Raw genomic sequence first — 16,764 nt, 5'->3', positions numbered from 1 at the left:
TGCGTCGACGGATAATTTCGCTAGGGATGAGGCCTCGAGTTGGGGAAAAAAATGGAATATCGAACGGTGAATTTTAAAGGACTGATTAGAGCTCGCGACGACGCCTACTTTGCTTGTACGTACTACGCAATCCCCTATGTACTTGAAGAGCCCGAATTCGCTCGAGGAGGACACGGTATCTCGTTCGAAGTGAGCGTACTCGATCGGTTCGATAGCTGACGCTACCGAAAGTATCTGCCAACGTTTCGCCAGAAATGTTTAAATCGATGCCAGTCGTTTTATACAAGGAGAGGCTATAAATTTTTCCACCTCGGAGAATATATTATATCTTCGTTATATATAGGCCTAGCAAAAACCTTGTCAGAGCACTTGCGATGGTAAAACATAATTTCATATGTATTCTTTAGATCAAAATGGAATCGAGTTCCATAATGTAGGCAATGTGCTTTTTAATTTATTTCGATTTCGGAGGTTCAATTCATACAGTCAAATGATCGAATATAAAGCGAATGCTCCATGGTAACCAAAAATTATATTTCGTTTCGTTTTATGTCGTTCTTTCCAATTGAGAGAATTAATAATGTCCTGTTTTGGGTAAATCCCTTGGAGAGGTACAAACGGTGGCATTAAAAGCAGAAATTGTATTTAACGTTCAACGAATAACTCTCTATCTAAATAACCATTGAATCAAATAAACGTCGCGTCGCATAAAGCGCCGCGTTTCATCTGTTATTCATACAAAATTTCGCCCGTCTCTGCCTCGCGTGTATAATCGTTACGTGGAGGAGAATGGAGCCGAAAGTGAATAGGCTGGTCTGGACGGTTCGTGAGAACGAAGCCAAAGTTCGCGAGGGCCGTCAGCGGCTGTCTTCTGGTCGCCGTAGTCGGCTATCGCGACGACTTTATCCGGACAGAACTGCTGGCGGAAGCGAAGAGCGCCGTGCTCCCTTACAGCCACGAAAATTATATCACGGAAGTGAAGTGTCGGACGTGAGCGGCGCGAGGCTTTCCTAAAGTTGTCGGGCCACCCGGAAACGTTGGATAACGAGACGAGTTAGCTGCGCTTTCGAGCAAGTTTTCGCGAAATTTTCCAGTCGACCCTCCGTTGTCTCGCCGCTGCGAGAAACCTGGAAAGATAACACAGGCGACACACGGCTCTCGAGACGGGGCACATCTTTCTTTTTACCCCTCCGAAAGCTTGGCGTCGATTCGAACGCGCTAATCCGCGACCTGCCGATTCCTTCGCCGAGTTTTTCCGTCGACGTCACGCTTCGTAGGTGGAATACGCGGGGTGAAACGGTGCCGTTATCAGGGCTTTTAGAGAAAAATATGGCGAATGATTTGTAGAAGTATATTTCTTTTATAAGCGCGATGGTGAACATTTTATTTTCGCTATATACTTATATTACGAGGGAGGTGTGCTATTCGGCTTTACTTTGTTCTCGAGCGTGACGAAGGAAGCCGTAGACAAGACAGGGGGAAATTTTATTAATTCTCAGATATTTGGAAGACGATGCAAGGGACTTGCGTTATAATGATTTTGCCATCACTAGACTGCGGATCTTTATGCAAAATAAAATCTTCGCGAACGTACCTACAAGAATTGAACCTAAATAGGAATTTATTTTATTCTGAAAATATTATAACATGAACTTTACTTTCGATCCTTCTTGCACATTCAAATTTCCTATAAATGCATAAAGATCCACAGTCTAGCCATCACTAATCTATTATATAATTTTCGAAATGCCTCTTAGTAACTGAAAGTTAGACGAAGATTCTTCGTTACTACAGTGACTCTTCTAGCTTGCGTTCTACACATTTTTCACAAGTTTCACGCATTCTTAACCGCACTAAAGATTTGCTCGAAACCATTGAAAACGTTTAGAAGCCCCGCTCCAGCAGAAATTACGAGAGCTAAGCGTCGTCACGGATCATTTCTCGATCCTCCTTTCATGGCCAATCAAAATCAATAGCCGCTGTTCGATGATGCCTGCGTTCTGCGGGAGACGTGACTATTTTGTCGATTAAAATCTATCGACGGGGCATATGGACGGGCTTCGTAATTTGTATAATTAGCAGCTTTGTTCTGCGGTACGCTTTGTGCGCGCGGCGCAACCCCCTTTCATCGGCGAACAAAACGGACGAGATCGTTGATGATAAATTAATCCAGGACATCGGATATTCGTGCGTCCGAGCAGGAATTTCCCTCGATTATCTTTCGTGGCCGAGTCTCGTATGCTTTTCTCCCCTCGATCCAGGGTCGCAAACTATGGTCGTTAGCTCGCGGGCTTCCGGTTCTTCACAATGGTATCTTCTCGACTGGTCGAAGCGGCTTCGAATTGGTCTTCTGTTTTACATAGATTATCAACCGTGCGTGTAGAAAGTATATTGGCTGTTGCGTAGGAGGATTGTTTATCTTTCTCGAGGATTTCTGAACAATTTTAATAGTTATTGAAATACGAGCTACACTCGTGTCAACACTTTATCTAGAGGTTTATTTCGAAACAGAAACAATTCAGAAAAGCATCTTTTACGCTATTATATATTAATTCTTCCCAACATTTATTCCTGCATGCTGTTATTATGTATGTACATTTAAAGCTAAGTCTGTTTCCAGAAATTGAACATGGGCTCCTGGTAGATCAAATATTTGCTGGATTATGGGTGGAAGCAATAAATGAAATACTATAGTTTTAATTAAATGAATTTTATTCTATCTCTACGAAGACTCAGAGAGACAGCAACGTTAACTATGTATCGAGGTTGTCTCACAACTAACTGACAGGGTGTTTATATTAACAGGCTTATCGCGCCGCACTTCTATGAATAAAAAATACAATATTTAGATCCAATTAAATGAACAATATTGATCGCGAAGCTACACCATTTTCTTATTTTGGAAATCACGAGGATCAGCACGAGCACGTGTTTTTCTTTTTAATCGGAGCAGCCGATTTTGCATATTTCTTCTACGAATTAATATTTTTCGTATGCTAAAACACGCGGAAAGTTGGTAAAAGACGTCGTCGCCGGTGTCTAAGAACAAAATTCACGAAGAAACTTTTTTCTACAGTTCGAAAATGGAAGATTCCCCCGAGACGGTCGAATCGAATATCTCGCTCAGTTTCAGTTGCATCTTTCAAAGTCGCTGAATAGCGTTCCGCAACGTGGCGTTTCCAACTTTCGAAGAAAATTTAATTCGTCGCCGCATGCACGCGAAGGTGGCCGGGAATTGGTTATTCGTGTTTCTTTGTGACGGGCGAACAACGAGTAATTACGACGTCGAAATAAGGGAGGATAATAATCCCACCCGGTAGCCTCTGGATCGATTTAAATTTCATATTGTGCGTCGCGGTAACGAATTTCCGCTTTGTCTCGTTTCCGGTACGCGACGAGCACTGGGCGACGACGTCTCCCGCGCGATCATCGATCCTGCAATTTTCTATTTCCTGTCCCTCGGTCTCCCCGCGCCGTGGATAAACAAAAACACACGACATCGTTCCTTTGCATCGCACAGTGGCGTCGGTAAATAAGTCGACGCGTCGCCTGAGAGACGCTTTATTCGCTGGAAATATATTTCTAACGGGTAGGGCGGTATATTAGAGCGAGAATAGACGAGCCATGTTTGCTTAAAAATTATTTGTCCCCTGGATTTATATTTCTCTCGTAGGATTCTATTTGGTTTTGTTTGGGATTTTTGGTTTGGTTCAGTTTATTTCCAATTAATCGCGCACCTGCAATTTTAAGCATTTCTCGCGGTTTCGTGATGTGGTCCTAATTCGATGGCTAAGGATCATATAGACCACTCGAGTTTGTGCAGCTTCTCTTTGCTAAAATGATTGAAATTTGATTAAATTAATGTTTTACAGAGGATCGATACGTGATTCCCCCTCTCCCAAATCTCATTAGTCTTCGATTCCGTACTTATTTATTAAACACTATTAAATAATCCATCTCCATCGAATTCGGGGTATATCGACGCGCGATTCGCGAATAGGACTGCACATTTTGCGAAAAACGCTACGCTTCACTCGCATTGTCCACAACGCGCCAAAATTCAGCTTAACGAATGCCGTTCCGCGAAGAGTTCGCGTCGAAGTTTTTGTTTGGTGTATTAATTACAAAAACAGGGAAACGGTACGCGGCCATGCATAGCCACTCGGAGAATAAAACCTTCGGTCTCCATTCAGACTGAACATTTGGCCTTTGACGTTGATGAAACAACGACTCGGTTTGCGAGATTCAGTAAACGAACAACGACGAGTGGGTCGGCGAACGAGTTAAACGTTTTTAATTACTTCGGCTCGAGCGTGGGTTCTACCAAGAAACTAACGAAGTTTCAGCTTGAATGTCCGCGGATCAAGCACCAAGTGCATCTTATTGTTTAAATAGCCTCCCGATTTCTTTTTAATTTCGTTCGAAACCTAATGCCTGCTAACTCTCTGGCTTTGTGTATATCTATAGCTTTTATTTATTGTCTGAAAGAATAGTTAATCCGGCTCAGGATCAAAGTAGAATACTTCGTGAGTTCTTGTTCGTCATAATTGAATTTAGCGTGGATTCCACCATTATTGTTCCGTCGACTATAGAAATTGCTCTCGGAGACCGAAAGGCGACATGAGTACGAGGAATAAACGTTTGGCATAAACTTGGGTCGAGCAGATACAAACGACGACATAAAAGGTCTTTTACAAGGATCGCGGAGAGATACGATCCACTCGAGCAACTGGACAAGGGTGAGTTTCTCATTGCTTATTGATAGTAGGGCGATCTAGTAACATCTGCGCATAGTGACGCTTCTGTCGGGGGGCAAGGGACGGAGAGGGTCGGGAACGATGAGCGTCGAAGCCTCCGGGCACTTCATGATGGCGCAATAACGTCGATCGTCTTCGAGTTTGCCATCAAATTGATGATTTTCGGCCGTCCAAGGAGGGCTGGATTATAAGGGGCCATGCGCAGTCGCGAGGCCGAAAAAAGCATGGTTTTTGTGATTTTTTATTCAAACATCTAAAGACATTTTTACACGAACTGTTCGTGTATTTGAAAGAGCATATTTTGGAGAATAGATAATATATTAAATTATCTAATCCTTAACGGATCGGTTTTAAGAAATATCAATTTCTTAAACTAGGACTAGATAATTTAATATATTACATAAAAAAACTTTGGTTTTTTCATTTTAAATGATCCAGATTCGAGTGACAGTGTACACGTTATGTTCATGTATTGCTATTTTTTATTGTAAAAATTATGACCTGTTCTCCAAAGTATGCTCTTTCAAATACACGAACAGTTTTTGTAAAAATCTCTTTAGATGTTCGATTAAAAAATCAGAAAAATCATGCTTTTCTCGGCCTGGTGACTGCGCCTGGTTGAATATCGTTTCGGGGAGGAAATGTTCAGGCTCTGTTTTATATGAATGGTGCATGCAATTACAAAGATGTAATATAGATAGTTTCTTCGTTGCTATAGGCTTCTAAAATGGTATTTCATTTTATAGAGGCTGGATATAGCTCTACTTCGAAGCTTTTTCATTTTTCCTACAATGGAGGAAACATCTGTTTTGCTAGGTCAGCCTTGTCAAGCGAGTACACTGGCAATACCTGACCGAAATTAATTTTTGCACGTCCCCTATTTTCGAAATTCCGTGCCCCGAACGTGTAATATAATTTATCGGCGACATGATTGTACTCCCCGAGTTGAAATTCTCGAGGCGTAATCGCGTCACCGCTAAAGAATGCTCTTTATAAACCATTCCTTTTAATAATTGGGATATCAATCTCTCGTTCGCTGTGTCTCTCGCATAGAAACCGCGACATCATTAATCTTGGGGAGAATATGAAACCGCGGAGCGTATTGCCAGTTATAATTACTTCGCCGATATACGCGATGTTTTATTCGAACAAAGCTCTATCCTTCGTCGCGATTCATCGTTATTCGTTTCGTCGAACGCGACACGGAGATACAGGTACGCAGTTATCGAATATAACGGCGGGAATGCATTGTTATCTGTCGCAGTTTTTCCCTCCCATGGTCGGTCGCGTTTTTGGTTCTTTTTCTAGTATCCAGAGTTAAAAAATAAAAGTGGGAACCAGTTAGAAAGTTCCGCGTACCATTTAAAAGTATACTAATGACCGCGAAATTATTTCGAAGGCAACGTCGGAGGGTTTGTTTGCGTCACTTTGTATGTTTCTTTGACATTCGCTCCCGTTTTCAGTAATAACGGAGATATAATTGGGGTTACGTTGAAAAGCTACCTCTGGTTGTATCTTCTCTTTGTGCGATTATTTCTTTTGTGTAGTACATTGTATACACTGCACTGACGTGCGCAAACAAGAGGTTTAATAATAATGGTATTTAGATGTTCTGGTCACCGTGGCTCGCTCCGTACGAGATTTTAATCAGAACGTAGGATCGATAAACTTTTCGTCAGGAAGATCCTGGATCGGATTCTATTTGCTTTATAATTTACCCATGAAATCGTGAAGTCTGCACTTCTACGTACGTATTAACCCTTTGCACTCGAGGCCTTTCTTTCTGGTATCTACTAGAAACTTGAAATGCTTTCTTAGTATTCTATTGTAACGAATGCTAAGCTTAATCAGGTCACCTTATTCTTTAGTGAATAAGTTATTATCAAATTAAAAAATTAGACGGCCAAGGCTTGAAAAGGTTAAGTTAGATAGTATATCCAGTTACATTTTTGGGGTAAGTTTTGTAAAGGGGTAAAATCGAGCCCCGTTTGTTTTGTAACGTAGACATGTTGAAAGGTGGATAGAGTTTTCCGTCATGCGCCACCCATTAAAAACGGATATAGCTTTTATTTGGTTAACAGGTACGGCTGTTAAAAACGCAAAAAAAAAAAAACTGGTACGTCTCGTAACGAAATGTAATACCCTTAATCAGGTTTTATTTTTTTTTACCATCTAAAAGTTTCACTTCTCGAAAGGGTATAGTAGTATTTAAGCATCCGCAGAGTGTTCTAATTAAATATTGAAAGACGAACGATGGAACCTTTACGCCACAACTTGTTATCTCCTTCTGTGAACCGCGATCGCACAAAGAATGCCTTTAACCGAAACGTTTTCCCCGTGTGCCAACTCTTGCCAATCTTTTTCCATGTTTAATGCACCCACTGAACTCGAAACTCTGCTCGCGTGTGCGCGCAACATGCATCGCGAGACAAAATGAGAGCACACCGGGCATCATCGTTCATTTCCGTATTTCAACGGAAGAACTAGTTATTTATCGTTCGTTAAAATTGCTCGTTAGCCTCGTATCACCGTTTGCCATTATTTTCTTAAACTAAAATAAAGACATCTTAATACGCGATAAAACATAATTATCCTACGCAACAGTGGCTGTATTTACGATTCGCATTTTAAATTATGCGTTCGAATTCAATAAAGGAAGCTTTGCTCGTATAAAACGAAACGGGGACGGACAATTTAATTATGGACTCTTCTTTTATTAAGCTATCCTCGACGTCTGTAGAAATCCGAATGAAACTGGATCAATTACAATTACCTATGAAATTTAATTCAAGACCGATTTGCTTGGGTTCTTAACGTCAATTGTAATTTGTCTCTGGTAGCCACAGAAGGGCAAGAAATTATTAAATTATCGTCGAGTTTCAAGTAGAAGATATTTGTGCTCGTTTCATTCCCCTCTGCGCATCGTTTCGCACCGTTTCACGCGGCGTTAAACGATGAACCTCGTTCACGAGTCACCGAACGTGTTTATTGGCATCGTTTTCTATAAACAATTTTTACACGTCGCGATAAAAGTGTGCCATACAATGGACAATTCGCGCGAAACGAAATGTTTACGCAACCGGTAAATCACAGCGAGGGTCTCGCGCCCCGAAAAATTCACACTTTTCGGCCATATCATTTCGGCGAAACTGGATTTTGCCGCGCGTTAATTCCCGCCCGCGGCTTCGTTATGATATCTCGCGGAAAAAATTATTCTACAACGCGTATTCGGCAGAGAACAAATATTGTCGTGGTTGCGGAACGATTCGAGAATTGCTGTTTACTTAATAAATAGTAGCCAAACGCGGCCAATGTAACATACGCCGTTGAAAATCAGTGTACACGAATGAAAAACACGCAAGTTTGATATGTAGACATTCGAGCCATGTGAATCTGGCACTCGATTTTTCAAAGATACATTTTTTTGTTTTTATGGCAAATGATAGTATTTCGTTTGTAGTTGATTGTCGTAACAATTGTTTCGTTTGTAGCTCGATCATTTATTAAATAAAAAAAATTGAAAAAAATGACCAGCAGCCGACATTGAGATATCTGAAATCTGTTTTTTTTTCTCTGTTATTCGGAATCGTTTGTACCCGTTTGTAACGCTTTTCGTTTCGTTTGTGCCTCAATAGTTTAAATTGTACAAGCAATACGAACTTCCCTCTTGAGTGTATCAATAATTGCTTGTAAAATTTAAACTATTGAGGTACGATTCTGAATCACAGGGAAAAAACGGATTTCAAAAATCTTAATGTCGGTTGCTGGCCATTTTTTCAATTTGTTTTAATTATTAACTGATAAAGGTACAAACGAAAGTATTGTTGGTACAATCAAGTACAACGAAATACTGTCATTAAAAAAAAAAAATTAAAAAATTGTTGAACAGTCGGGTGCCAGGTTCACATATCTAGACATTTGTCGCGTGGCTTAGAGGTGGAATGCTTTTATTTTCCAGATCCAGATTAAAATCGTGTTCGTTATTGAATTCATACTTTTCTAAGCCATCTTTATATCATAATAATTCTGGATTAAGTATTGTACCAGGTTCCTTCTCTGCATATTGTGTCGTAAGCCTAAAAAGAGAGCCTCCTTTCATAATGGACCTGAGCTTAATCCCCTGCTACATAGCGTAATCAATCGAGAACCCAGAAAAGTTATCAAGTGGTTGATAGTGCAAGTTACCGTTTAATTCGAACATTAATAATTCAAAGACTTACAAATGCCCACGAAATAATTTCTTCCTTTAAAGGTGAAATGGAATTCTTTGAATTAAGACCGAACGGGTTTCCAATTTTGTAGGATCAATGAGAACTTTCACATTCGTGATTAATTACAAATTTTGTAGTTGGACTAATTCTTCTTTGAAGGATGAAAGAAATGTACTCGATAGCGAGTCCAAAACTACCGATTGCGAGCGAACAAGAGCCTCTGGGTGCAGGAACAGTTCCCTCGGGCTCGCGACTTTAAACAAAGGATCGGAGCATCGTTGACTCGCGAATCGCATTCACCAGCCGAAGGCAAGGTTTCACGAACTCGCGGAGAGATGAGACGTCTCATAACTTGGCGGAAGATTCATCGAATAGCCCGAAGCAACGCTTGTCTCGGGTACGATACTCTGGTAACCGAAATCGAGGAAACTTAGAGTCGGCCGAAGTTGCAGAAAATTTGGTTTTGATACCTGCTTTCGCTTGTGTTCGCGATTTTCGCTGATAAATCCGCCCGGAAACCGAACATGGCGGAACCGCGGTCTAAAAAGATATCTCGTGGTTTCGATATGACTTTCAGCGACGGTTGCGTAACCCAACAACGATTGCCTAAACAAATAGTAATACCTAACTTCGGGCCAACCAGAGAAAACATTTGAGGACGGTGGTGTATCGTACGAATATTCACAGTGCGGCGCTGTGAATTGTTTTGTTCACTTTTTTAAAAACAGAGATATCATGTTTTCGTACGAGGTCTAGTAATTCAACCAGATTTCTCCGAGCCAGAAGTTACCCAGCGATTACGAGTTTCAGATTTGGTATCGGTGGCATAAATTATTACTCATCGCCAATAAAAAAGAAAGAAAAACGATGGCCATCGTAATTGCGCAAAAAGTTCGATAGCTCGGTAACCCAATTGGCGGGGTAGTCGCCCTCCGCTGTAAACTCGACGTTTGGTAGAAATTCAGAGAATCGAGTGTTTGGAAGCGGTTCAACTGGCACTTCCTCGTTTCCCGGTTAGAATTCGATCGAGGAGAACTCGCGGCTGCGGCGGGGTTGCGGCACGTTTCAATCGCGAGCATTTATTGATCCTTGATAACGTACTGGAACTGTACTTACTATCTGGGGATAACGGCGGGAACTTGACGAACTTTCGAGGAATATTCGTGGGAGCAGACTTCCAGCTGTATCCTTGTGTAGGTTAGGTTATACAGTGGGACGTGGACGGTTATCGACTGTGGATAGTCTCAGAAACCGCCCCCTGAGAATGTAGATCCAGTAACCCTTGGCAACTACCCTTAGCAACTGCCATTTTAGTCGCCTCTAAGGTACCGAGTGTAGAAAGTGTAGGATATTCTGCTCGATTACCATAGACAGGTAACTTTTGTTTGCTTTACTCCTCATCTCCATATCGAATTCTGTATTTCTCTTTATCTCCCAACTCGTTTGATCAAAATTCCTCGAATACCAATCCCAGGTCACGATCGATCCATCCAATCAAAGCTTGATACTCCCCCCAACAGATGGTGCCACTATTCTAAAATAAGTAATCGCCACCCCCTCGCAAGCAGCTCGAAGATCTTTCACCTGATAGACGCTCAGCCCAATGTGCTCTGCATAGAAAAATGAACTGCAACGCGTTTCCCAATATCAGCTACGCGTACTCGCGCAATTCGTTGCGTGCACAATTGCGGAATTAGACGTAACGATCGCGTAATTAGTTTGCACGGGATATATTACCGAATGCAAGTATTAAAGCTGCTGGAATCGAAAATGATATACACTAACGGGATTTAACGGGGGGCTGGCACCGGTAATTAACCTATTACCGGGGCAGCCTGTTTGCATGATAATTTTCAAAATCGATACGCAACATTCCTGCAGGCTATTATCATATTCACCGTTCGCGCGGTTCCTCCAGCTAGACCGTAATCTAGCGGTGTGCTTGCCACCGAGTCACGTGGAACGAGTTAACGCCAAACGGGATCTCTCGAAATATCAATAATCGGACTGTACGCATTGTACCCACCGAACGCGTTAATCATCGATCGGACAGCGTGCTGTTCAAGTCCTGACCCTACGTGCTTTACCTCTCCGTGTAAACGATGCTCCTTTTCCCCCCCCCCCCCCCAAATTAAATCGATTGGTACGAATAGTGAATATTTGATCAAATATAATTTGGGAAGAATGTCAAATTTGGGAAATTATCGCTGTGGCAAACGTGAGTTTTTGAGTAGAACAATAAAATTATCGAACAGGGCGATCCCTTACGATTGGAACAAAACAAAAATCGAAGCGTCTATGCTCGATACTCGCGGAGATAAAAATTCTTAAAGATAATCTTATTTCTAGAAATCGGTGAGAATTCCAAATTCGAGCCTCTGTATTTCTTAAACAATTCCCCAAAACAGCAAAGCGATGACTTAAATCCTTCCTGATTTTCTCTGCACTGAACTACGCTTCGATATAAAGAAGCTCCCTCCACCGATTTCACAGTAGAACGACCCGTATCGCGTCAGACATCATCGATGCTGCTAATAAAGTTCGCGATGCATTAGCGCGTTCGAATGCGGCGATATTCTCAGCGTCTTTGTTTCATCGCTGTCGGTGGTCGAAGCCTCCGAACGATGCTATTTATCCGTCAAGTTGAAGTAATTAAGCGCTTTTCGCAAGGACGTCGTGGGAGGGGGGACGCTGTAACTTGAAGTATAACCGTGTCGTTCGGAGTTTCCGTTCGAAACTTTAAACAAACTTTCGGCAAGCGGCGTCCCTCGAACGTTTTCTGGCCCTTGGCGGAACTCTGTAACCGTTGAAATCAAGTTAAATGGGGCGGAGAATCAGGGTGACTCGTTTCCCTGTTTTAGTTCCGAACTTTGAAATGAATTTTGGTCAGCGGGATCTTTAATTTCTGCCTTTTAAGTCAATTGCCAGGGCAACGTGCCTTTGACGAGCGTTTTTAATCCCTTTATTAAAAAAAATATCGAATGAATGCGAGGTAATGAGATTTTTAATAGTTGCGTTTTATTTTTCGCTCTCAGGGGCTGTAACTGTGCTTGATTGTAGTTACGGTACGGGTTTGGCAATCCCGAGGTACCCGAGCTATACAATAGGGATGACAGAGAATTATAAAGAGAGATATGCAAAGAACGAACAAATATAAGACAGATCCACTAGATGCATCTATATGTCTTCGTAAATAAAACTCTCTCACTCTTGTTTTCAATGAAAACGCTTCGAAGCGCAATGTGTCACTGTTATCTCCTAAAAGTGAAACACTTTCTCGTCAAATTCCGTGTGTTTCGATGAAAACCTACAACAGCGACGCGATTTAATACGAATCAAAGAACAATCGTTCTATTCAAACGTTTGTAATTTATTTCTCTCGTTAGGAAATTCATTCATCCGATTGCATCTCGCCTCCCGGTTCGTTTGTATCGGCCAATATCGAAGCTGCATGATTCGCGTGCATTTCCGTTCGCATTCGCGTGAGTACCCTTTCGCCAGCGCTGCAATTCGAATCTAGGCCAGCGGCAACAAAAGGAGCGAGCGAGACGGGAAGTTAATTCAATAAAGAGAAACGGAATCCTGCAAAAGATCGGCTCTAAATGGCGAACATAAAATCCTTCTTCATACGATGTTACGGTCGCACGCGCCTGTACAATACCTTCAAACCTCTCTTCAAACCTCTCGTTAATTCCTTGTTAAAGAAAAGAGAGAAAACTCACCAAGCGTTGAAACAACGAAGAAAGTTTATCGCTCAAAGGGTGAAATTATAACGCGCTCGACCTAACGACAAACGGAACGGATTCGTTTTAAATCGGTTTATCGAGTAGCGATTTTATTTGCGTCGCGGAGCTCAAACGAGTTCGTTATACCTATTCGCGTCAACGAGACTCGATCGAAACGCGTTCAAAAGACGTTTAATTAATCGCAATTACACGCCTTTTCGTACGCGTATAAATCTGTAATTAATTTAGCAAGGTTCATTTTCTACGATATATTATTTCCAATGCACCTGACGTAGAATATAACACGTTCTCGCTTATTTTTAGGCAATATCGCGCTGTTGGATTTCTCTACGGACGGAGGGAAGATAATTGCTGTACGGCTGGTAGTTATCGGAGAAGGCGAATACGAAGGAGTAAATACGTCGTCGTGTCTGATCACAGCCGGACACTTCTACTTGCACGGACGGGAGAAGGAAGCATCTCTGGTGAATCTTTGAACATGTCGATAATTTCTGAATATTTGACGTACATAGTAAGCTATGCATTAGTCCTAGAAAATTATGAATCTTTTTCGTGGAAAGCAGCACATACCTTTGCAATTAGGACTTTGCAATCATTAATGCTATTATATAACTCGTTGCAGTCTCGGTTTGAGTGACAAGTCATAGAAGCAGTCGTACGCGGTCACTCACATCGCGACTTCTCCGCTGAAAATCAGTAAATTTCGAAGCGTTTTCATAGCTCCATTTAAAAAACGAAACTTCATCGTCACACCTTTCAAATTAATAACATAAAAATAAATTTCTTTTACGCCACAATAGAGAGTCCATTGTATCCCGCGATTTCACATCTAAACAATTTTTTCGTATCGTCAATAGTTATCGAGATATGCGTTTGTCCGCTTTAACGTGGACATTCTGTATATTTTTAATGAAAAATTAATTTGGAAACCTGACATTTCTTCCATGAACATAGAAGGTACGAATAGTTATGGGACCGACTGTATGTCCAGAAATATGTTCGTCGCTAATCATGAACAGCTTACGTCGGGTATTAACGATACAAAACGGGCCTACCCCTTCCCACCCTTGGCCCCGTTTCGCCCCCACTCTCCGCAGCTGCGGCATAGATTCCGCAGGAAGGCGTATTTCCCGCATTGGAGTTCGCTCGTGTCCCGTTTCGACCGCACGGAGATCGAACGAACCAGCAGGTACGAACGAAAGACACCTGCGAGGCAAGTAGGGTCTGCAGGTGACCACCGCCGTGGAAGGCAAATTGCCGTTGTTTCTAAACGCGAACCACCATAAATAAGGGGAAAGGAAATCGCCTCGCGCGACAGGTGAACACTTTCGCCCCCCGCGGGGCTTTTCGAGCTTTGAAATATCGTTTCGAGCATTCGCGAACGAGGGTGTAGATATTAGAGGGTGGATCGCGGCCCGAAAGACAGGGCGGAGGGGCAAAAACGACGGCGGTGAATAAAATTGAAACGGGGCTAAAGAAAAACCTGGGTGGGTGGGTGTTACTGCCACTGGGTTTCATTATGCAGCCTCTTATAGTTGGCGTAACTCCCATTGCTCGTAAATATGAATTACGACTGGCCGAAATAGCTTGGCGTACCTTACTGTATCCACGTACGAAAAAACCCCTTTTTCCCGCGCCAGTCCACCGACCGGGGCAATAATTTATTCCGATGGAGGAGACCCGTCTCGATGAATGAAAATGGCCGTCGACCTTCTCCCCAGCCGCGCTTCCTTTCTTTTTTTTTTTCCACGGCCAACAACCCTCCTGGCGACGAGTTCGCACCGGTGACGCGAGACGGGTCGCGCGAAATTGCCACGACAATTTGAACGCGCTCCAAACGATACCTCCACTTGTCTTGCCTCTCGATCTACGACGAAACGATTGCTCTATGACGGATCGCACGAAATATGGCTACGTTCGCGGTGAGACGAGGGACGATTACTTACCGCTGGGTTTACGGAGATTTCTTATCAGATTTCTATCTGTGGAGTTTCCTTTGCGAGCGAAGTTGATTTGCTAGATCTACTAGAATTAATTAGATGGCTTGGACAAGAATGTGTTTGGATATGCATATTGTAAGAATTAGCTGGTCGGCATTCGTCTCGGCTTCGATTAACACTTTGCTTTGAGAGAATTGCACTTATCTAGTATTGCACTAATCCAGTATTGCACTTATCCAGTCTTCACTGTATCACGGTCTATGTACCCTGGTCTCTTTATGTGTATAAAAGCCACATAAGTAAAAATTCAGTACGGTCACTCAGAGTCTTCTTTACTTTTCTCTATCGGAGTACACGGCTTAGTTTCAAAGCTATAACACTGTAATCTCAGAACCTTCTCAGCTATTGGACCAAATGAAACGAAACAAAGTGCGAAACACATGGTGCGACCTTTTATTTATCAATATTCATTTCATTTGCATTGCACAGACGAAACCCCATCCGCCTTAAATTTATATAATTGGTGTTCGCTGCCTGGATAAAACAGACACGGAGAATCTTTTTGCCTAGCAGTGAATCCTCGGGTCACGTATCCACTTCGCTCTACGTTGTCCGAGAAGTTGGCGAAGTACCGGCCAAGGGTGGCCGTGGAGTCGGGGGTTGAAAACATAAAACTTCGGCCAACATAACTCACCCATTTCCAGACTATCCCTCCGAGAAATTATTTTGTAGGTGGAGAAGTATTTCCCGGCACGTGGAAGGTACGGGATCCGCGGGAGAATGATCGTTCGGTCGTGCGAGCGTGTCCGCGGGGATGCGCGAAAAATCCCTGGAAGCTAAGTTCGCTCGATGAAACATTAATCGTCCCCTTGACGGCTACATTGGCATCGATTTATTTATTGCTAACTTCGCCTTCGTTGGAAGTGGTTTCGTTGATTGATATCGTGACGATCAGGGACGTGGAGAGTATGTTGTTAGGGAAACGAACGAACTCGTGTAATGTTACGTCCGTAGGTTTATTATTGGTTTATTGGTAGGTTTATTGTTATTATTATTATGCATTTTACACTTTTACACTTTACACTTGACACTTTTGCACTTTACAAAAATATAGAAAAATACGTCACGATTACTTACTTAAATTTTATTTTCAACTTTTCGTGTTCGGAAATATTAAATCGCTCAAGTCTATTCAAAATTCTATTTCCAGTTTTAGATCCACCTCTGTTAGATCACCCCGTAACTGAAACGATAATTCGCTTGCGGTATTAATGGATAGCTCTGGCAGAAGATCGAATAGTACAATATCTCTGACGGTTATCTTTTTAATCCTTAATTTCTTGTATCGATATCAATGATTTGACTCGTTGAATCGTTTCGTTTGCGTCCATCTGTGGCGGTCGAGCAAGATCGAAGGCTTGGAGATGCTACTTTAGTCGCCTTTGACGGTAGCGGTGAAGGGTCTTTCCGATGCCTAGTCAGCTGCATTGTAGGGATTGTAGCAGTACGTTGTACCGTTCGTAAAGGTCGATGAATGTGGATCCTCGAGTACTCGTTCCAGGCGGCGGTAACTTCTGAGAAAGCTGAAAGAACTGATGGAAACTACCACCCTCCGAAGGGTACGCGTGCTCTCAGATCCTTTCTTTTGGAGGAGGTTTCGTAGAGCTTGTTTGCGGAAACCAGTTCCCAGTCCGCATCCCGTGGAAATACCGCAGATTTCAAATATTTCAAGGATTTTCCACCGATACGCAACCTTGCAGTTCGCGGAACATCAAAGAAGTTAAATAATTGCCATTTTCGCAGAAGAGAACAGTCTCGACGTAGTATTCGCGCGTTGTTAGAAAGCAGGGTAGTTGTTTACATTTTCCCTTGCACGTTGATCAACTAGGCTCGTCGGAGATTTCAAGGATTTTCACTTCATCGTTCGCTACGTTTGGTGCGCTTTCCAAGAATTTTTGAGTCGTGTTTATATCCATTATCAAAGCAACACTACTCCGTCGAAGCAATACTAGTCTCTTTATGCGGACAAAAGTCCAGCTTTCTTCGCGAGATTCGCTTGGTGAAAGCTACCGTTAAACACGTCGAGCTTTAGTAAAAGTAGTTCTTCTCC

This window comes from Hylaeus volcanicus, chromosome 3 (assembly GCF_026283585.1).
Source record: "Hylaeus volcanicus isolate JK05 chromosome 3, UHH_iyHylVolc1.0_haploid, whole genome shotgun sequence".
Lineage (NCBI taxonomy): Eukaryota > Metazoa > Arthropoda > Insecta > Hymenoptera > Colletidae > Hylaeus > Hylaeus volcanicus.
This window is presented reverse-complemented; position numbering follows the sequence as displayed.